The sequence below is a fragment of the Corapipo altera genome, unplaced genomic scaffold (genome assembly GCF_003945725.1).
Source record: "Corapipo altera isolate COAL_440 unplaced genomic scaffold, ASM394572v1 65, whole genome shotgun sequence".
Classification (NCBI taxonomy): Eukaryota; Metazoa; Chordata; class Aves; order Passeriformes; family Pipridae; genus Corapipo; species Corapipo altera.
Genome location: NW_020884891.1, coordinates 5162644 through 5185397, shown reverse-complemented (window position 1 = coordinate 5185397; position 22754 = coordinate 5162644). Strand labels below are relative to the sequence as shown.

The window sequence follows — 22754 nt, the reverse complement described above, 5'->3', positions numbered from 1 at the left end:
TTATTTTGTCCAAAAAGATTTCGGTCTTTGCGTGGTGACTTTAGTAAAAAGTAACAAGCAGTATCTTTGTTCTGATGTTGGTGCTGTCTTAATGCTGTTTTCCAAAACTGCTGTTACTAGTTGAAGACTGGGTATTTTAGTTCCAAAACAAATGGCTGATGTTAATGTAAATCAGCTATTTACATTAGCTAAACTGACTTTTAGTCTCTCCCCTGCTCGTTTAACTTGAAAGATAAAGCTGCCCCTCGGTTGAACTGGTCCAAAACAACAAAATTGAGTTACATTTGGACCTTACATTGTTCTGAGTGTGAGTTTTATATGGACCCAAACAATTCAATATCTGTAATTGTGTTATGTAAATTTAAGCTACCCAAGTTGCAAAGCTTCCCTCAACAACCAGAGGCTTGTTGGCATATGTCCTTAATCAGCCGAAAACAATCAGGGACACTTCCTGAGGTTTCTTTGTTCTTCCACACTGTAATATGTATTGTGTGTGGTCACGTTCTCTAAGTGTGTGAAGGCTTACTCACACTGTGGGAATTTCTCCTCTATCTGCATTGCTGATGTAACCAGCTATTCAGACATATTTCTCCCTTAAGTGTAAAACTAGAGACAATGATGATAATGGGAGCAATTATTTTTTCCTAACATAGTGTCCCAGATCTGACTTTTCCTGGGAGAATACAATGTTTCTCTCCTATTTTATTTTTTCCCTCCTAAATACTAGATGATATATTACTGAGGAGAAGACTGGGAGAGATGAGTGTTCTTTCTCTCAAACTTGGTAATGAAAGAATTACATGTTGCTATCTAGATAATAACTGAAGCAATGCAGCAATGAAGGCAGACTTTGAGCTGGTGCAGCAGTCCCTGGAGAAAGAGAATGTATCAGCAGAAATTTCTGTTAATTTTCATGTGTACTTTCATTCAGTGGGGGATTAAGATCACTCTATGGGCATGCTGATACTGGATAGAAATTTGCATAGGAAGGGTGATTTTCGTAGTGCTACTCTATAGAGTAACTTGAAATTTCTCTGAAAAATGTTTACTAGTCTTCGAAGGCATTTAACAAGAACATGTTCTAATTTCTGAGGAGGAGTAAACAAACCTATATTAGAGTTTGTGGCTTTGGTGGTGTGTGTGTGGGGGGGGGGGGGTGTTTTTGTTTGGTTGGTTGGGTTTTTAAATTTTTATTTTATTTTATTTTTTATTTTTAAAGAGGCCTCTCCAAAGAAAAAAATCTGCAAACTTAATCTTCTCGAGGTAGTGTTTGAAAATATTTGGTTTAGGGTTTCTTGCTGAAAAGCCAGAAAATTGTCAGAACAGACCAAGTCGAAATGTCAGACATTAATAGGGAAATTGTCCTGTACAGATTCAGTAATCCAACATAGTTTTACTATTCCCAATTTTCCAAATACAGCATCTGGCAATGTTAGGTAGCCCTATGTACTTTTTTTTATTCCTAAAAATAAGGAAATAAATGTGCTTTCAAGACCGATAAAACAATAGGAAAACAGAGAGCTTAGTGATCTAAAACTTGAGAGTGGCTCGATGTCACTGGTGAGAAGAGCACTGACACACACTTTTAAAATTTTCAGTGTAATCTCAGTTTCTGTGGTGCTTATTCTACTAGATCCCAAGAGTTGCAGTGGGAGGCACTTCCCAGTCTGCTCCAGAAGGTTTTGCTCTGGTCACTGTGGTGACCTCCAGGTTAAGGCAGTAGCATTCTGCTCTGCTGGGAGAACCCTGCTCCCTCCTCCAACACTTCTGACCTTTTATGACTAGTTCTTTTAAAACATGGCCAAAACCGCATCTCTCGTCGCATACTGAGAACAAATCAAATTTGATTGCTGTCTCTGTTGCTGAAACTATGCAAAGCCCACTGGATGGGAATAGAATTCAATCTGCAAATATTTTTTAAAAAATAGTTGGAAGAACTTGCTGCAATTCAGGCAAGTCTTGGATTATGAGAAAGGACATTTTCCAGCCTAGTAGAGCCATCCAGTTTGGCGAGACTGCTGCTCTTCCCCCATCCCAAAGTGTTGGAACTTCATTATGAGTTTTCATTTTCTTTATCATGCACAAATTTCATGGTTCCCCAGAGTGCATCTTCCTGTCTAGCCTTGTTGCTGTGCAAATGTCTTCTACCTCAGCTCTTCTATTAGACCCAGGCTTAACTCTTCTAAAGGTCACGGTTCCACAGTGCTGCTGCTCTGCATTAGTGAGTTTGCTCTCATTATTTTTAGGCTTAGAAGTTCTAATATTGTTCTGTGCACCTTCCAAAGATTTGTATCTCTCCTCACTCTGTTTTAAGTCTTAGAGTACTTTTGTCTCTAATTTCCCAAGAGAAGAAAAGATTTTCAAGACTCTTGAAATATTGATTTAGGTTCAGATATTAAATGGATAAATGTTTAGGTAATTTACTGTATGTGTGATTTATCCATTTATTTCATACTGTGAAATTAAGCAGGAATTTCAGCTTACTGAATGGGATAGCCCTTTTCCCCTCTTCCAGATCCCGGGCGAGATCCAGTCTGGATTTTCCACCATTCCAGATTCTGGCTCTAACCTAGTCCAGATTTTCTCCCATTCCCTATTCCAGCCCCTATCTAGTCTGGGTTTTCCCCCATTCCTTATTCTGGGTTTTCCCCAGTCTGGATTCTGTGCCTGATCCAGTCCCCATTTTCACCCATTCCTGTTTTACCCTACCTTTCCACTACTGATTTCCTCAGTTTACCTCAAAAATGTTCATTCTCTCCCTACAGATTAACTCAGATTATTCCTGCAGAATATTCTTTCTTCCTTTCAGATTACCTTAAATTTTACCACCAAAATTTTCACTACCTTTCCCCTACTGATTACCACATTTTTATCTCAAAATGTGCATTCCCTCCCATGCAGATTGGCTCTGAGTTTAGCCATTAGGTTTGTTTTTTTAAGTACCCAACGTGAACTGCCTTGATTTTCCAGAAAGTTTTGAGCAACTCTGTTGTTAATGTTGCACTCTTGGGCAACATAACAATTGTTACTCTTCTATTCCCAGTGGTTGCAATAATTTTTTTAAAGTTGTGACCACCTGTGAAGCACACTACTGCTACTGGGTGTACTTCCGTGTGATGGTTTGGGGGGCTTTTTAAGTGTCTGTATAAAGATAGATGTCAGTGCTCTCTGAATTTGAATATGTTAAGCAATTTGCTTTTAGTAAGCCCATCTTTTGGCTCATCTTTCTCTTTAGTAAAGCTGCCTTTTTTTGGGCACTTGCATTTCTTGGTGCAGTAAGTGCTGTGTAGTCCCAGTCTGGTTCTGTGTGAGCTACTCAGCAGCCAGGTTGTTTTGAGCTCTCCTGTAATAAGTAACTCTTCAAATAGCAATGCAGAAGCCTTTGTATTCCCTTATTCCCTCATTGGGGCTGTCCTGAGACACCTGGTGCCATTAGGTCTATTTTTCTTTACAATTTAGCCTTTCATTTGGCCTCTTTTGGAGAAGAATTCTTTCCCCATTTAATAGTAATTGCATGGTAATACACAATTAAACTTGTATTTATGGAATGCAAATTATCAATAAGAACTTTTAAGTACCTCTATACTCACTTCCTGTGTCCTGCACAGCTCAGACCAGGCCTGCTCTGCTTTCCTCTTCCTCCTGAGATTGCTGTTGACTGCCCTTTGGGTGCTCTTTTCATCGTTCTTCTTAGCCTCCACACCTCCTGCAGCAGCTGCTCTTCCATCACCTATCAGACACTTTCAGGTTGCTGTTTTGCATGATTTTTTAATCTGTGATATTTTTGAGCCTTCTTGCCTCTTCTATATTCCATCAGCTAGAATCTCTTGAGTGTCTCATAACCATGTCCTGTGTTTAGAAACAGCATAAATCTTTTCAACTTAATTCTTTGCAGTGACCTACAAAATTAAATACAAAGGTAGGGCTAAAGTATTCCACTTATGAATGGACTTGGTGTGTCCTAGGAATTGACTGAAATGAATACTAGGGATTTTTTTGTGGTTGTGTGGTATCTTTTGAACATCTACTTAAATATGAATCTTATGGGAATCTAAAATGAATGGGGGAATGAACAACAGATCGAGTATTTTGCTGTGTCGTTAAATAAGTAGAAATAATCATGGGTACCAATTTGAAGCTTAGCTGTTGCTGCTTAAAGTGATTTTGAGCAGTGATGTGTGGATTAAATCATGGGATGGAGACTTGGATCTGGGTTCAGTTCTCAGATCTACCATTTCATTGAGTAACTTGTTCAAGTCACTGAATCTTCTGGTGTCCCACTTCCCCTTTGTAAAAAGGGGACGACAGTACTGCTTTTATCTTGGATTGTGAGGCCTCTGGGGCAGGAACTGCCTGTTAGTTTGAGTGTGTGTAGCATTTAGCACAATGGGATCCTCCTCTTAGAGATAATAACAACAACATGTGCGACATTCCCAGAACACGATTGATCTTTCATCTTCCAATGCACTGGGGTTCCCAGATTGTTTTTTACATGTGAGATATATTTTTTTGTCTTGTGAGAATGCAGACATGCTTTTTGTCTTTCTATCTTTTTGCCAACTGGAAGGAGGGAGGTATGTGGGGTAAACATGGTGGTATAGTGCTCAATTTTCTGAAAGGTCTCCTTGAGTAGGTTTTTAAGATGACTTGCCAGTTTTAAAAAAAATCCATCCCAATAAAGGGAAGTCCTTTTGATATATGGGGAGAAATGCTTCTTTATTTCATGGCTTATGGTGCACTACATGCTGAAGTGCAAGTCAGAAAGACTTTGAGCCTTGCTGTACTGTAAACTCGGGTTATATATATTATTCCACAATGTTGAAGACAGTCTCAGAAAATAAAGGCTTTACAATAGAAGCCTTTACAAAAGAAATTATTGTCAAAAATCAGTCAAACCCAGGAGACTAATATCTACAGAATAATATGGCTGTGAAAAGATGCAGTGGGGAGAAATCCTTATTTATTATAGATGACATTGGGTGGACTGTAAGGAGAAAAATATTTTAAAAAAAGAGTAATGGTAAAAAATTGTTTTGGCTATCTGTTACACTCACAAGAAGTGGGAAGCTTCTTGTGGCATAGCTGACTTCAAAAAAGGATCTCAAACTAGGAAGCAGAACTGAGCTAGAGGGATCACATCATTAAAGATTGGGAAATTCAGCTGGTCTGTAGATGTACAACTTTCTTTCCACATCCAGATAGTGGACCAGCATGTCTAAAGGGTGTAGGTGGGCAAAGCTGCCTTTCAACAGAGCTATTCCTTGTGCTATACAGACTTGTGCTTTGAAAGTAAACTCAACAGACTATGGAAACATCAGTGATTTTGTTCTGCATCTCTTCAGGACACTGTAAGATTACTAGCTTCTCCTTGAAGCTGAGAAGCTTCTCTGAGCAAAGCAAGTGAAGTTTTTGTAAACTCCATGTTTTGAGCTAATTTAGAAACTTATTCTAACTAGTATTAACACAAGACACTTGGGTTCTTTTGAATCAGAGAGATTTATCAAGAATCGTAAGATGGCTTCAAATAAGGTTTTTTTGTCAAGGAGAGATTCTTCTCCAAAATCTTGCATAGAGGATCAAAAAGAAAATGTTTAATTGCCTAAGTTGCCACTAGCCAAATGCCTTGTTTCTAGCGCTGTCCTTTGAAAAATGCTTCTGAGGCAGATGTGAGAGCCCTCTGAAAGATGTGGGGATACTGACCCTATTTGAATGTCTTTTGTGTTCCAGTAAGAACAGGACAGTGTGAACTTAGAAACATGAGACTTATTAGTTTTTCAGAATACTTGAGTATATATGGGTAGAACTGTTTAACGTAGACATAATTCATCTGTCCTGGAAAACCATAAGTCACCATTCTGTAGAATGAGAGAATATAGCTAAACATACTCTGTAGGGGAATCTCTGATGCATTGCACAAGTGAGCAAATTAAATTTCTCTAAATTCTCTGTTCTTGGAAGTTTCTTTGACTAACCTTACTAGCTGCTCTTAAGCTTTCCTCTAGATTTGTACCCTGGCTGCTTACAAAGCTGTTGGACTCCTAAATCCTGGAACAGTGTGTGCAAATGGAGATACTCTGAGTGCATCCTCTTTGAAAACGTAGCTGGCAGCTGTATTTGTTAATCATGGGCTGAAGTATGTGCCAGTGTTGAGGTGCAACTGCCCTAAGAGATGTGCCATTATGCAATATTACTGGAAATGGCTATGCAAACACAGAGGGTGATAAAGCACCATGGCAGAACAGAGCCATGTTTTCATGAAGAAAAACAGATTCCATCACAGTCCCAGACCGCAGTCAGCAAGTGTTAAGACAGTGTGTTGCTATGGGGTAGAGTCGTTCTAGCCAAGATGCAAGATTTAGCAGATGTTTAGCAAAAGGTTCCATTCTTCTTGCCACAGACACATGTGGAGCTGTCAAGAGTCTAGTAAGTATTTTACAAGTTTTATAAGTCATAGTTTATTGAGCTTGGGAAAGAATTTAGTATGGCATCGTGATCTTGGAAGCTGTTTTTCTCTGAAATAATATATTTTAATTTGTTTTTTTTTTTTTTTTTTAAGTAAGCTCTGCTTTTGTGATAACTACTAAAAGAGAAGCTAAGTAAGTTGGGGTTTTTTATTTTTGTTTTGGTTTTTTTTAAATGTTGCTTCTCTTCCTCTTTGGACTGTCCTTCTGTAATATTCTCTTCAGTTACACAATGTTTTTTTCCTCTGAGTGATAAACAACCAGAAGGCTGAATCAGCACTTTGAAGCAGCATGGATCTGGCTTAACTTTGCTCTGGAGAAAGTTCTTTACCAAGTCTCATAATGACAATGGAATGGTACAAATAAAGGGAATGTAATTTATCAGCCATTGTTGGCCATGGAAAGTGATATATTTAGATTAGAAGTTTATGTAAGTGAAGGATTTCTTAGGACACAAAGCAGTGCTGCACATCCCAGGAGGCATTTGTAGGGAGGGAAGCCATGGAAGTCAGTACTGTTTCTATCTACTGAACACAGAGGCTCCTAATAAATATGAAAAATTAAGTGTGATAATCTTATAATAGTTTGTGAGGTTCGGGCTGTAACTTATGCTACTATTTAAAGCACAGTAACTCAGAAGTGTCTCACTTCCCATTGAAATTCTGTTGATTTGCTTAAGTCCTAGGAAGTTTACTGCTGAACTTGATTGCTGAGGAGCAAGTGCTCTCCATCAGCCTTACTGGTGTGAGTTGAAGTCATGGGAATTTGTGTGTAAAATAAAAGCAAAGGACTGGAGAGACATTGTAAGAAATATGACAAAAGGCCTAATGTAGACACACAAGGCTAACAAGCACTTCTGCTTTTTAAATGCCCTTCACAAAGACTGGCTACCTTCTCAGCATTCCTCTAAATGGCTGAGAAGTAGTGCAATCACTGTTTTGGAGACTGACACATCAGTGAAAAAGTTTTCATTCCCAGAAGGAAAACTGGATATAGAGCTCAAAGCTCCTGATGGCCATTCCTCTGCTTCAGCATTGACAGCACCTTCTCTTGAAACTTCTGCTGAACTATAAGCAGGAATGAGCACATGGAAATGCATTTTCCCCACCAGCATAGCTGCAAACAGCAACTTGATCTGTACTCTACAGTTGTGACAGGACTGAAGAGGTGGAGGAAAAGAAGGAGTTAAGATACTTGCTTGTACAGTCTCAGTGTGATATGGCTGCCTCACTTGTGTGGAAAAGCATTAGCACTTATGCTCTTTTTTGCATATGTCAGTTCACAAGGCAGTAACACTACAGAGGAACAAAACCAGCTGGCTGCTGAGCTGCATTTCTTAGTGGGCACAAAATTTGGAAAGGCCAGAGTGAATCCGATCTGCTAAGTTGAATTTCAGAAACAGGAAACTTCACTCACTCCCAATATGGAGGGAATGTGAGGTTGCCTGGAGCAGGAGCAAGTCCAGGGAGAGTTTGAGGCAGAGGTGTGCTATTCAGGAGCATGATGAGTAGCACCACAGCAATGTTTCCTAAGGAGCTGGGGAAGCAATAAGTGATGAGAAATGCTGAGAATCAGGCATGGCAGTTTTCAGTAGCCGAATCCTCCTTGATTTAGGGTCTGCCTTTGTTACATTTCTGTTTCCCCAGACGAGGTATGACAAATGCAGAGATTCCCAAGAGATCTACTGTCCATCTTGAATATGTGAGTAGCTCTCATTATTGTTAATGGGAGTTGCATGTGCTCAAAAAATGAAGACTCCCTTGTGATGCCTTTAGATGGAAAACTAATATCTAAATGATGTGTAATTATTTGTGCAAATGGTGTAACATGTGATGTCTTTATTAGGTCATTGTTGCTCAGAGAATTGGCCTGATAACATTTTTCTTTAGGAAAATGACCACACACAAAAAGTAACAGACTGTATTAATTTCTGCTTTGTGTTACTTGAATGCCGTGTGCTCCTTTCTTGTCTTCTAAATGTGTGTGTATATATATATATATAGTTCCCCTCAACCAGCAAAGCATCTTTTCAGATCACTGGTTCTTAGAGAAGAGTGAAGTGTCTGTGTCCTGAACTGCTGGTCTTCAGGAAGTGATTTAGGAAACTGGGAGCTCTGGTGACCTGAGCATAGACTGTAAAGAAAAAATTAACACTTTTACAGACCTGAGCATGGCAAACAGCCATGGGGGAACTGGGGAGGTCCAGGATCATGATTGTATTTCTTCCACCCCATGCCTGATAGAAGGACCATCTTTTTTCTAACTTACCATGTTACTGGGAAAAGGAGCCAGAGGAAGAGGGAAGGGTCACTTCTCTGATGTAATTGCTTAGCACAGTGGTACTCTGCACGTAGCCTATGGCACTGTGAGTTTTGTGAGAGCATGAATGATAAGTAATTGCAGTTAATGTCTGTATAAATTGGGGGAAAAAAACCCTTTGTAAGTTGCATCAAGTGAAAGTACCAATACAGACATGGAGAACCTTCCATGGAAGAGGCAATTTGTTTTTTGACCACATAAAATCTTTAAAATATCTGAAGTAAAGGCATCAACTGAAGTTGTTGTGCATATTTGTTTTGGACCAAAAGGCACTTCTTATTTTACAAAATGCATCCTCTTGAGGATGGTCTTAAGAGCAAGGCATCTCACTGAAGTTTGGGTAGTAGCTGGCATTGACAATAGCAAGTTTGGTTCCAGTTCAAATGTTTTTCTAACTTCTAAAACTTGTAAGAGAGGGCAGTCTGGCCCTTCAGAAATAATATGGTAACATGCTGGTGATCAGAATTAGCTGCTGGTATAAAACTGAGGAAAATAATGCCATTCTACAGAGTTGAGCATGCAAGGATGGCCCTCACCTCTTTGAATTGAGGCTTCGCAGCTCTCAGAGCATTTCCTTACCCTATTGGGATGGTATCAGAGACAGTCCCCAATATTAATCAAGTGTTAGGGTTGCCTCAAATGAACTACTGAAGTTTGTCTATGCAACTCTGAGTTCCCTTATGGGTATGAGTAAGGCTCATGTACTCTTGCTCTGATGTGCAGGATCAGTGCACATAGACAGTGTAAGCACAGTTTGCCACACAAACCCTGGGCTGTGGGCATAGGTACTGATTTTCTCTTTATAAATGCTTCTGGCTTGTAAACACTTAAAAAATGTAAGTCTTCATGACAACAGGGAGCTGAGAGGGTGACACTGGCACCGTGGAGACACTGAAGAGAGGAGGCTGAGTTCAGACATGAGGATGTCAAATTCAGAGAACATATGACTGCAGAGTTGTGCCAGTGGTAATTATTTTAATTATTTTTTTAAAAAAATCAGTTAATAAACCTGTATGTTAAAGGCCATCTGTGTTGTGGACAAAGTGGCTCTTTTGGGTAGAGAGAGGGTTTCCTCTAACTTGACTGGTGAAAGCTCTATGTCTTGCATGAAAATTGGTATAGCCAAAAATAAACTGTTTGAGTGTAGTGAAGAGAGATGCTCTGCATTGCCTTCTGGTTGCTGTGGGTGCTTATGCACCAGACTACTGCAAAATTCTGGTGTCTCATAAAAACTCTCATCCTTGACTCTGTTTCATGATCTGTACTTGAATGGAGTTGGATTAGTGAAGGATCTCTGCATGGCAAACAACTCTGGAAAGCTCTTCCTTGTGCAGTCAGGTTAAATAGCAATATTAAAGTATCACATGTGAAGTGTCCCTAAGGAGAAATAAAATAAAATTATCCCTGTTGGGCTATGGCAATGAAGCTGACTTCTGGTGATCTTTAACTCCATGTGTGCTCTGACTGTGCTCAGGGGGCTGTCAGTTGAAACACAAGACCAACGTGGCCGGAAGGTACAACACACTTTGCAAAGAAGAAACGTCTGGGTTGCAGTGCTGCTGTTTGAGGATAGGACAGGACAGTAAGCAAGCAGAGAGTGGAAGGGCTACTGACCCTCATCCTTGAGGATATAAGAACAAATGTCATTAAGTATTGTAGGAAGCTTGTTTGGCAGTGGGGATCCTGGCATCTGCACGTTCAATCCCAGTTTGTTTCAGAGATGGGATGCTAAGTAAACCCAATACAGGGTATGGCAAATCCTATACCTTTTGCCAAAACAGGCAAGACAAATGAAGCTGTCATGCCTTGCCTTTACTTCTTTCTCCTCCAGGAGGCAGATAGGTCCAGCTTTTGGATGGTGTTCTTCCTTACAGCTCATGCCCCTTGGCCAATCATGCATTGCTGATCACCATTCAGGTAAGGGACAAAGGAGAGAGTTTAGCAGTCAAGAGGATACTGATGAGAGGGGAAAATGCTTGTTTCAAAGGCCTTTTTAAGTGCTCTTCTCTTTCTTGACAACAACAGAGTTTATCATACTCTCCTTTTATCCCTCTGTATAGAGTCAGACACTGTCTATTATGAAGAGCTCTTAGGAAACCTTCCTCTCCTCTTTGTTAATCTCTCTTCTGGCTTGTGTGTGCCAGCGAGAGGGAGACTGGGGGCATCTGCATGACCAGGTGCTCTGTTTGGCAGAGGAATGAGTGGTGGCCAGCACAGACCTTCTCCCTGGAAACGGTGTCAAAGATGTGGGTTTGAAACTTTAATAAAATGGAGATGAGGGTGAAGAAAGGAGACGAAATACCAAAGAAAGCTCACCACTGTGTTTTGAAATGTCGACTGCCCATAATATTGGCTTTCTCTTATTACATAATCCATCCTGGACTCTTCAGCTTTACAGCTGCACAGTTAGCTGGAAAATCACAGAATTTCTTGGAAAGTGGCTCAGTTGTTCTCTCCTTGCACTCCTGCCTGCCTATTGGTGAAGTTTACTGCCGGCAGTTAACATTGCTTGCATGCCATTTGTCTCATACCAATGGCAAAGCTTAGACTTAAGGTGATACAGCTGCTTTCAAACTTCTGCTCCCTTCCGAGGGTTGCTCACAGACTTTAACTACATCCTACATACACCGCTTTTATTTGTATTTTTCACTCCTAAAGGCCACCACCCCAAAGTGAGGCCTTACCTGTAGTTCTTTTACCCCAAGGAGTTTGCAGTTGCATAGGCAGGTGGGCAAGATATAGGACAGGGATGAAGTTGCTTTTGTTTCACAGGTGGGGATTTGAGGCACAGGGAATTAAGAAGGAGCACTGGGACCAGCCCTTTAGAAGTAGGGCTTTGTGGAAGACTTGCAGCTGAACATAATCAATAGTGTAATATTCTGGCTTCTTTGTTGCAGGGATGAAGGGGCCTTTTTCCAGGTTTCAGATGCTGCCATTTCCCCCTGACTGCTTTGTGACCAGTCTGTCTTGCTGTGTAGCTCTGCCAATTTGTAACCTTTATAGTCACCCATTGGTTACCTATAAAATTTTTGGCTGTCTTGGAATCAGATCCCAAAAGGTTTAAGTTAGGTTAACTGTAAATTCTTGGATTGGGATACTTTTGTTTTCACTGTCAACAGTGCCAGCAACTGTTATTCTGAAAAGACATGACTCAAGGCAGTCACAGTACTTAATCCTGCAGTCTGAAATGTTTCAATACACTTTTCTAAGTCAACATAAATGTTTTGTTTCTGGGCAGCTCAGCTATTACGTGTAGCTTCTTGTGATATCTTACTCCATAGGGACATGAGCTGGGAGACAACTGTCCTTGTTCTTTGTGTTTGCTGGGCCCTGGGCAGACTGGCTCACATGAGGCATCACAGATTACCCAAAATCCGGCCATGGGTAGGAACAGGGCCTGGATTTGCCTACGTTCCTTGAATTACAGTAGTGAGACCGGTGAGAGAGATGGATTTGCATGTATGCACAGTGCCTGAGCAAAGTATCTTGCATTTTCCAAACACCACCTTTTTTAGTGATCTCCTACAGAAATGGCATTTTTCATTGGAAAATATTCTCTGTACTTCAGCATAGTCAATACAGACTTACAGGAATTTGTTCCTGGTAGAGATAAAGGTTCTTCCCATTTTGAGAGGAGAAGGAGAATATCAAATGTTGTAATTGAAATTCTAGTGTTGATGTGTTAAGTATAAAAATGTCTTAGGTCAATAAATGTGGGTCTAGAACTGTAACACTCTCAAACTGCTACGTGCTGTGCACAGAAAGGATGTGAAATGGCATTTTTATCAGTCAGAGAAAGTTTAGTTTAATTGGCGCCAGTCAAGTTTCTGTATTGTTCTGCGTAATCTGAATTAAACATTGGTTTCACTACATATGTGGCTTTATCTTCCTTGAAGACATAGGGTGCTCCGTCAGACAGTAGCATCAGCTTTGAAGTTAAGTTATTCATAGCTCAAGGATTGATTCTGACATTAACACTGTTTCCCTACACTCCTTGAAAATGCATCCCACCACCCCATTCTTTCAGTTCCTGCTGTAGTATTAATGTTAAATATCTGCAATTTCATAGTGGAAAAAAAAAAGCTCCTCTTCCACTCCATAAATAAAAGCTTGAAAAAAAACAAAATTAGAGGGATTAACAGGAAATGTTGGTTTTTAAAAGAGTAACTTCTTGCTCATGTTTGTAAGCTCCCAGTTATCATACGCCTTCATGCAGAGTTTTGCCATCTCTCTCTGTGAGGAGGTTCTGTCACTTCACTCCAGATCTGGGGCAGAAATCCATGCAGTGGATAAACTGAAGGCTTAACCATACAAATATTTTGCTTGGACCTTGCAAACCCTTGTTTCTTACTGACATATTTGGCTGATAGCTTAGAGTCGCTGACTTAAGTAGCCTTTGCCTTTAGCTGGTAGGTACAATTGGGTTAAGTGACATTTCTTGTCTCTCTCTTTTCTCTTTTTTTTTCTTTTCTTTTCTTTCCTTTTTTTTTTTTTTTTTTAAGGGGAGGAAGCATGACTTTATTCTGAACTTTCTTCTTGTTCCTTTAAGGAACTTTTTGTGTGAGAAAGACTTGATGTCAGTGCACAAAAAAATGACTTAAGATTTGCATTCTTTTGCCACAGGAATAAATGAACAAAGTTTGCAACTGAAAAGGCATTTTTACACCTTTTGTTGTTTAGTAACTTAGAAATCCCATTATGCTTCATGCATAGCCCTGAGGAATGTGCAAACAAGTATTAAATCAATGGCATGTCTTTGCAGCTTCTTTTATCATGAGTATTTAAAACTGAATATTCAAACATTCATTCATATTTCAAACATCTGTCTCAAATAGTGAATTTGTGTTGGAGTATTTTTTATTGCCAATAGATAGGTTAAATGTAAAGCTTTTAAATGTTTTATAAGCTGCAGATGCTTAGCTGTGGTCTTGTAACAGTGTTTCCAGGGTTTTTTCTTGATGCAACGGAGTGGAAAATCAGCAATAAGCTTTTAAAGGTAACCAGGGGGAAAAAAGGGGGGGGAAATGTACCTACCTGAAAGAAGGTAGGTGAAAAGTTGGTGTGTAGTTCAGAGAACCCATCTCAGCTTCAGTCTGTAACAGTGGAATCTGCATCATTTATGGACACAGTTAAACATCTCTCTTCCCCAGGTAAGCCACACAAGCAGGGTACTTAGCCCATGCAATTTGACAACAACCTTATCAGTGCTGAGGTTGTCCAAGATGGATAACCAAGGTCTGATACCACATGGGCTCACCCTTCCCAACACATCCTTTCTCGTTGTTGTGTGGGAGGATTTTTGAGAGGCTTGGTGGCCCAGCAGGATGTGCAGCCTGTGCTCTCCTGCATGTCCCTTGTGTTCCCCATCATTGCTGTGCCTGCCCTCGGCCGCAGTGCCTGTGGACCTTGTATGAAGTTCTCATTCCCACTTCAGCATATTACTTTCTTTTGGCTCTGTGCTTAAAAAGTCCTTCAAAAGGACAGAGAAACCAGATGTGCTCCACCCATTCTTATGCAGAACATATTAATAAATTTTATGTTAGGGGAAGGCAGGGCAAGGCGGTTGCTTCCCTGTCCAGATTAATCAAATTTGACCTTTTTCGAGCTCTACTACCTGTTTTACCTGGACTGATCATGTCACAGTCGTGAAAGCCCCTGGTGCAGATGTGCTGCCCTGCTGGGAGGTGAAGGTGGCTTTGGTGCTTGAGCAGGGTCACTGTGTGAGAAGTGCATCTGTGCTAAGGGTTCTCTCAGAGGCAAACATCCCCATGTTGAAGAGATGTTCAACACTATAATTAAAAATACATAACTTTTTGTGGTGAAAACATTTTTCAGTAACAGGAAAGCTTTTATTTATTATTAAAGCATTCCTGGTTTTGGTGAGATTTTTGCTGTCTCTCTGGTGTATAGGCTGTAGATTGTATCAAGGAAATACAGGAAGACTCCAGTCCTTTAAAGACTTTTCATATGTTCGTATTGTGAATTCTGACTCTCAGCCATAAAAAAACCTTTAGAACTATAACTTTAAAAACAAATTAGTATTCAAAGAAACCAAATAAAAAGCAAAGAGGATGCATTCCTTTTTTTTTTTTCCTTAAAAAAAGCACCTCTTTTTTGTTGAGCGCAGTATATCTGGAATTATTATACTGAATACTTCCTAGTTCATTTTACCAAAATAACAGATTAACAATGTCTTAACAAGGCCTCTCCTCTGGCAGTAGTGTCCTGGGAACTAGATTTCTTTTTTCTTTTCTCCCCTTTTTTTTTTTCATTCTTTTTCTGTCTGGGCACTTAAAACTGTGTTTTGCACCTCTTTATGTTGTCCACATCTTGTTTGCAGTTAAACTTTAGGAGTTGACTTCCATTTTTATGTTTGCAAGTACTTCAGTGTCTGAGCATGTGGCCTGCTTCACTTTACTAAAGGATGTTGGCAAAAAACTGTCTTGCTTGTGGATTTGCCTGCATGTGTATTTCCACTTTCAAACCATAAGGCAGTGTGGAATGGTTCAGCAAGGTTCTTAAATTTAACCTGCTCCTAATTGATTTAAAATAGAGTGGAATAAGACTTTAAAGAAAACCATTGTTTGTTTAGTGTTTAGCTTTTTGTAGGCTGAACTGACTTAAGATGACACAATTAACAGTTTTAAGCCAGTATAATAACTGTATGTATAAATAAGTCATGCATGCAAGATGTGATCCCCGGTGCCCTGTGCCCTTGTCTGACCAACTGTCCCATGTGGCAGTGGATGCAGCATAGGATGTTGTGTACAAGTGTTCCTCTGTGAAGCCATGGCCCCTAGAGCAGGGTGGAATCAAACCCTACTAAGATCTTGGTATTGAATGGAACACCTAGATGAATTAAAAAATATAATAATAATAACTTTTAAAAGTCCATTGTTATTTGCATGGAAGTGAAGAAATGGAGAAATTTCAGTGTTGGAAATGTGCAATACTGACATGATCTCTACACGAGGCACTGCAGTAGTTTCTGGGTGATCAGGCTTTGTCTCCCAGGGATCTGTTCTTTGATCCAAGTATTTGCACCCATGTATTGCAACTTCATAGTAATCAAGACTTCAGTGCCCTGACAGATCTGATATGCGTTTCCGGTAATTGAAATAGAACAAATGGAAAAACAGGTAAATGCCTTCAGGTGTGGGCTGCTCGAGGGGGACTGAACGCTGATAGGAAAATGATATATTTTGATGGAGGAACATCACTTTCCATCTCAGTCCCTGCAGTTGAGTGGTCTCATTGCACTCCCTGGTTCTTTGAGCATGGCATCTTCCTGGGTTTCTTCTGGTTTTAACCTGTGACAGTCCTGTCCTGTGCTTTGTCCTGTGCTCCATGTATCAGTACCAAGTCCTGCTGCTTCTATCCCTGTCCTCATTACAGCATCCATGGAATTGTTCGAGGTCAGATTGGATGGGGCTCTGAGCAACCTGGTGAAGTGGAAGCTGCCCCTGCCCATGGCAGGGGGGGCTGGAACTAGATCCTTTTTAAGATCCCTTCCAACTCAGCCCATTCTGTGACTTTTGGGGACTACACCATGTCATGGTGGCTCTTCCAGCCACTGCCTGCCTGCATTTCTCTCATGAGTTTCATGCCTCAGTCCTCCTCAGGTAATGCCCCAGCATCAGGTCCTCATTTGCAGTTTAGCTTCCAACTTCTCCCACTCAGTGTTCCTCTCTGATTTGTTCTCTCCCAGATGTAGTTCTCACTGCCCATATTTTCTGCAGACTGTTCATGTTGTGCTGGTACCAGAAGCAGCAGGATCTTGGGAATGGTGACATCCCTGAGCCTTGGCTCTTCTCTCTGCTGCTTTGGGGAGCAGGGGAAGAGAACATCCTGTTGAGCTAGGCTGGAGTCTGCTCTGTGCATGTGGTGTTTTAAGAGAACTGTGCTGACTCTGTCTTCCCCAAAGATTTACAGCCTGACCAAATGTGATTTTTTTTTCCTGCTTTTTCTTTTATATTAGTAAAACAACACAGCAAAATCCCCCTGCTGAAGTGTAAGGTACTATTGTGTTGGGAAGCTATCTGTGCCTTGAGGCCATCAGCAGGAATTTGTTATAATGCCTGTGGAATGATGTATATTCCTCAAGTTGTTTTCTTTAAAAGTACATTAATATCTCTTGCAGAAACTATCAAAGCAGAATGCAAAAATTTAGTCCAAAAAGATACCTGGCATGAAACTTTGTCCAAAGTTTTGCAAAGCTGCAAGTAACTGAAAACAGAACTTGTAATAGCTGTCATTGCTAGCTTTGTCTTTAATAACAGTTAATGCAAACAGAAACTGCTGCAATGTTTTTGGAAAGATACTCAACCTTCTGCTTCAGTTTGTAAGGGATTAGGAAAACACCCATGGTGGGAGGCAGATTATCTCACATCTGTCTACTTCAAGGCTTCTTGTGTCTTTCTCTGAAACATCTGGTACAGGCTGTTGTCAGAAGAACAACATAAACTAATTTATATGTGCATGTGTTTTTTATACCTCGTTAGCATAGGCTGGCACTTTTTTCAGTGAATTTTTGGTGAGTTGGTAGGTTTTCTTGGGTGAATCAAAACCAAAGGCTTGTTGCAGCCCAGAACACTTGAGGTCTTTTCTTAGCTTTAAAAAGATCTGTCCAAATAGCTGTTCTTATTTTTTTGGCAGTTATTTGGCATCTGAAACAGTAATATCTTTTTTAAAGATTACCTAAATCAAGAAAAATTTGTCACAGCAAGGAGTTGTGACTCTTTGTTTTGAAATAAATAAGTTTGGTTTGTTTGTTTTTTTTTTTTTTACTGAGACTGAAGGGCTTAATTTCTCTCTTGAACATATTTTAAGGATGAAAATTGTACTAGAAGGAAACTTTAAGAAATGTAGTGTATTGATGTGTCATTAAGGATCCTGAACACTTTTGTTGCTGGAAAAACTAATAGTGGGCTGAAGTTGGTTGTGCCAGCATTTTGATTTTTCTGAAAACTTCTCAGCTCTCATTTTGCATGTTCCCTGGCCTGAAGTAGTGACCATTAGAGATGCACCTCTGCTGGATGACCACAAACCCTTTGTTATGCTGAAGTGGAACCCATGTCTTCTAAATAAAGGGTCTGACCATGGCTGGACACAAGGGGCAGCTTCAAGAGGCAGAGGGGGGCTCTGCAGGTGAGGGTCCAGTTGTGTGGTTCAGTGTTAAAACCACCTGGAATTAGAAATACTGTTCATATACAGGACTCATTGGAGCCCTGCCTGTTGGAATTTGGAGTCTGCTGCTCCTGAGCCCAGTGGAACCAAACAGCAGCTCTGCAGAAGTAGAGGAAAACAACAGAGTGTCTTGGGTGAAGGCAGAGTTTTCACCTGGAGAGTTTTGTTGCAGGTAATCACAGAAGCACAATAAAGGGTGGTTTTGCAAACCCAGCTCTTGATACAGACATCATCCTAGTGCTAGGTCCTGTTGGCCTTTGAAACTGGTATTTCTTTTTTTCCCAAGCAGGGTAAAAACCTCAAAATTTTGAATATCTTTAAATAACTACTGATAGGCATCCCTGCCATGACTAAATGTACAAATCAAATGTGACAAACAGTGAAGCTAATTAGTTAGCCACTTTTCCACTCTCCTTTTGTGCAGAGAAGTGATAAAGACAAATATGAAAGTACAATCTAAGGTCCTTGAATTTAATAGTAAGAGGTAATTTTTAAAAGTAAAAATTTGCTCATAGTGGTTTTCTTTCTTCAAGCTTTACTCTCCTATCTGAAAGGCCAACCTCTATTTGGATGAGGGAATCAAACTCTTTAGTTAATGTAAACGGATGAGCTGAATTTGAAAGGGATTGAGGGAAGGGATGGAACATCTAAAGGTTACATTGTCATTAGTTTTATTTTAGTTAAAATAATTGTACATGTTTAGTTTAAAATGGAGGGGGAAAAGTACTTTGAAATATAATTACATTTAGCAGTCTTGTAGCTTTGTACTTTGTGCTATAAATTGCATTCCCAGCTGTTTTTCATCTCCTGTAATTTAAATAAGTAAACCTTTTGTTCTTAAACTCACTTAGTTCCTTCTAATTCTGTTGATGGACATCCATTTCTACTGCTTTATTTTATGTTAATATTTAACAATGGCATGCAGTTACCCCCCTGCTGGCCACTGCTCCACCTCCTTTGTTTCTGGAAGGCCTCTTTTTGCCTTGGTCTTTAGTTTTATAGAAGAATCCAAACTTCCTGTCCCTGCACCTAGCAGGAGTAAGGTTTCTGCATAAACTGACACAAAATCCCTCGGAAAGGGCGCTAGCCCCCAAGCAGGGAAGGTGGTGCTAGGCTGTCAGCCTCTTTTGTTGGTTGCTCAGATGGAAGTATGGAGTGGATGATGCTTTGTGGGCCAGAGTAAAGCTGTGCCAAGGGAATGCAAATCCACTAGGTGTGCCCAGGTAATTTAAAATGCTCACGCTGGCAGCTTTTCTGCATGAGTAAAGCTGCTTAATTAATGTGTTTTCTCCACTTTCTTTTCTTGACAAGTTGATTCGAATTGAAACGGTCTGTAATAAGCTTGTCATGGGTCTTGGGGACAAATAAACCCTCTCCTACAGGTGGAAAATAAAGAGTCTGTGCACTTTGTATTTCTCTGTGACCAGAATGGTTGGTGGCAGGTATGGCAGACTGGCTGACAGGGTTAGTCAGACTACAGCCCCCACTGACAACCCACACCGTGGCTTGGCTTCTCACTGGTGCCTAGAAAGTCAGGTGCAGGACTTCAGGCAGAATTGGCATCTGTTGTGGCTTTTCTTCTTCCCCTACTTTTACACAAGGACTTTGAGAGCAGTGTGAACGTGGTGGGCACTGTGTTCAGCAGTTCAGTGGTGGGCACAGCAGCTCAGGCACTGCTCCTCTGGTCTCCCCCTCCTCCGGTCTCCCCCTCCTCCATCCCTCCAGAGAAAGCTTATTTTTAATTTGCTCAGCCTTGTGGTTTCACAGAAGTGAACATGGAGGAGACCTGAGCCCAGGATCAACAAAGGCAGCACTGGGCATTTCAGCCACTGCCTTTGAAATAGGCCTTGACAATAATGGAGTTGGGAAGCCCCACTGTTCAGCCTTCTTTATAGTGTTAATAACTGTCCAGAAAGAAGGGAAGCAAGAAATTGCTCAGATTTCATCTCTCAGATTTCATCTTGCATCTAGAGTGCCGCAACAAATCAAACTGAAATGGGCCCCTCCGTGGCTTCTGCACTGCCATGCCGAGCTGTCCTGGGCCCCTTCTCCCCCCGCTTTGAGCTGAGTGCTCAAAGCAGGCTGGCTGGGGAGCAAAACACATGTGCTTCTCAATTGCACAAGTGTCCTCCTATTAAGGATGGACTCAGAAATGAATTGGTTTATAGAGTTTGCAGTTGGAGGCTGAGGCAGGTAGCAGGTGCCCAGTGACACAGAGCGAGGCTAGAAGAGATGTCTGCTCTGCCTGGTCACCCACCTTGGCTGTCCCCAGGACACATCTTGCTTCCTTTGGATGTGCAGGGGCAGTTCTTGCCAAAGGATCAACATGAAAATGAGACGAGGGCTTGGGGTGGCCACCTCTTCTGGTCCAGGCTTTGGGGGAAGAAGGCCCTGCCAGTGACAGCAACGTTTGGTCAGTGCTGATAGCAAGAAAATATTGCTTATTGTTTAACAAATTCAAGCTCTTTGGTGCCATTGACAAGTGATGCTATTATTTTTATGCATTATCATATTAGTGGAGTTTGGAGTTGTATGCCTAGTCCTCAGGGATGCGCTGGGAAGAGTGCTCAAAGTCCAGGAGGACAAACACAGGTATTATGTATTGAGTTACACTTTAATAACTGATAAGAGTTGCAGAAATATTTAGCTTCAGGAAAAAAACCCAGCAGTAAAATACACAAAGGAGCTCATAGTTTTAAAGCAGAACAATGATAATCCAAAGATGTTGCAGCTTTTCACATTCATTTGTCGTCTACGTAGTAGGAAAAACTCTGACACCTGCATTAATTTAAAGGCTGTTTGGATCAATAATCTCCACTCTCTCAATAAATTGAAGCAGCTGGAATGCATTCTCATGTTGCAATAGACAGTGCATGGTCTTCAGCAATTTCCTTATTATCTTTTGTAATTAGCAAATCAAATTTTTGTCTTTAATCCTCTTGCATCCAGGGATATCTTGTGCTCAGAAGGCTTGGAAGTATGTAGGCAGATTGTCTTGCCTACATTCTTGGTTGGAATTCTTGGTTGGAATTCCCCAGGGCACTGGGGGAAATGCTGAGGAAGAGGGGCTTCTGGCTCCAGGTCTGATGGTAGTGTTGTTGATTGTCTGAGTATTTGGAGCTGCAGTGTTACAGCATCCTTTCCCAAGAAATGCAGCACAGCAGAGAGGGAACACATGCTATTGTGTTCACATCTGGCATTAACATATAAAATTTGAGGCATATAAAGTTTCTTCCCATACAACTAAATTAAAAACCTGTGGCATAAGGTAAACTGACAAGTGCAAAACTGCTTGGGTGGGACACTTTAAATGGTTACAAATGTCTCCTGAAAGCTGTTTCTGGAAGAGTGTTGCTGAGCAGGCTGTCTCCAGGCTCACTGCTTAGCAACGTCAGAGAGGGCTGCCCTGTTGTCATAATTGATATAATTTTTGGGAGAAATATCTTGTTCTGGTTGTGAAGACAACACTGCTCCACAGAACGTGGGGCAGAGTCCAAGCTGCAGAGCTGAGTTGTGACATGTAAAATAAGCACATCTTGGCTCTCTTTGGAGAAGAGGACTGGGCAGGCACAGTTCACTGTGGCTGGGCTGAGTAAACTGGTGCATGCTGATAGCTATTGACTTGCACACACATTATCTCTGTGTTGGGCAACATGTTTCTCATTTGGATTTGCAGCTAGTGGGATGTCTCAATTGGGGTAACACACTAGACTGTCCGCTCTGGGGAATTCTTTCTTGACTTAAAACAATGTTTCATATTTCTACTGAAACAGGACCTGGTCTAAATAACACAGATTGTTTTCTGTGTGACACCGAGGCAGGTCCACAGTAATGCTGCTGCACTATCTGTCATTAGATCAGTAGGGACTATGAGCTCTTATGTTTTTGGTCATCCATACTGTCAAGGGGTGTAGGAAAAAAAAGTAGCAAGGAGCTTATCTTCCAAGGAGCTGTCTGCTGACAACATCCTTTCAAGGCAATAGGAGCTGGAGTGCATAGCACTTGCAGCAGCAGGTCTCCTGTGACATGTCAGCACCTTCCTTGCTCCAGATCCTGTGTCCTGGGCTACACCAACCCCGACTGCTAATGTAGAAAAGCAAAAGTTATGAAGGATGTTGGGAACTACAGGTAAACTTGAAGTCAACTAGAAGTACTGTAGCAGGATGAAACCATCTTGGTCCCTCCAGCACTGAAAATCTACTGCTGGGGTAGGGAGAAGTTTGACCAGTCCGTGTCCAGGCCTGGGTTCCTGTTTTGATGAAATTTGCTTGCAGCCCATCTGGTGTTCAAAGAGCAATGCAGCTTGTATCACAATGGCCATAGTTGTTCCCTCCTGATGCTGGCCTCCACCGGCCCTTGTCTGTGTCATGTTACTACACAAGTGTTACATCTCTTAATATCTTTGCTGATTTCATTAGCAGCCCTGCCGTTTATAGTACTTATGTTGCAAACGTGGTCCTACATGAAGGCATTTAGAAAGATATGTTATGGTTGTAGAGACCCAAGTGATCAATAGCTTTTAGATTACTGTGTCACTAAACAGCAGGCTGAGACATGGAAAGGCACTGTTACTTTAGGGATGAGAGATTTTTAGAAAATAAATCAATAGTGAATACAGGCTGATTGGTTTCCAGTTCAAATAATTCCAAGAAACATGGAGCCCAGGGGAAACAGTGCCATTCATACTTGGAAATAAACAACACATGCTTGCTTTCATTTATGTATTTGGGTCAGTACTCTTAGAAATGGAGAGGGAGCCATTGGGCAGGGTATTAGTGTGGAAATGGG

The 22754-nt window shown here is 41.0% G+C and overlaps 1 long non-coding RNA gene across 1 annotated transcript in view; it reads left to right on the top strand.

The window, feature by feature from the left end:
• Positions 1-22754, top strand: part of LOC113948151 — a 61173-nt gene that overhangs the window by 32869 nt on the left and 5550 nt on the right. The window lies entirely within an intron of this gene.